At 31.8% G+C, this 233-nt stretch overlaps 1 protein-coding gene across 2 annotated transcripts in view; it reads left to right on the top strand.

Annotated features, from left to right (window-relative positions):
* kiz (kizuna centrosomal protein) overlaps nucleotides 1–222 on the top strand; it is a 26629-nt gene extending 26407 nt beyond the window's left edge. For both annotated transcript variants that reach the window (XM_035673740.1, XM_035673741.1), the window contains one exon: nucleotides 10–222. The gene's annotated coding sequence lies outside the window, so the exon portion shown is untranslated. The remainder of the gene's footprint in view (nucleotides 1–9) is intronic.
* The last annotated feature ends 11 nt before the right edge of the window (nucleotides 223–233 follow it).

The raw sequence follows: 233 nt of genomic DNA, 5'->3' as shown, positions 1-233 counted from the left end.
AATTCACAGGTTCCAGCTTCTCAAGTGTATTTTTTTTCTGGTTTTCTTAATCTTTTATGGTAACAAACTGAATATCTTTTGGATTTGGACTGCTGTTGGGACATTTGAAGATCCCATCTTGGGGTTCTGGGAAACTGTTATGGTCATTTTTAAGTATTTGCTGACCAAACAATGAATCAGTTTATTGAGAAAATATTCTGTATTAAACAAAAATGAAAATAATCATTTGTTGC

This window comes from Morone saxatilis, unplaced genomic scaffold (assembly GCF_004916995.1).
Source record: "Morone saxatilis isolate NCDOM2014 unplaced genomic scaffold, NCSU_SB_2.0 Contig3, whole genome shotgun sequence".
NCBI classification, from domain to species: domain Eukaryota; kingdom Metazoa; phylum Chordata; class Actinopteri; family Moronidae; genus Morone; species Morone saxatilis.
This window is presented reverse-complemented; position numbering and strand designations above follow the sequence as displayed.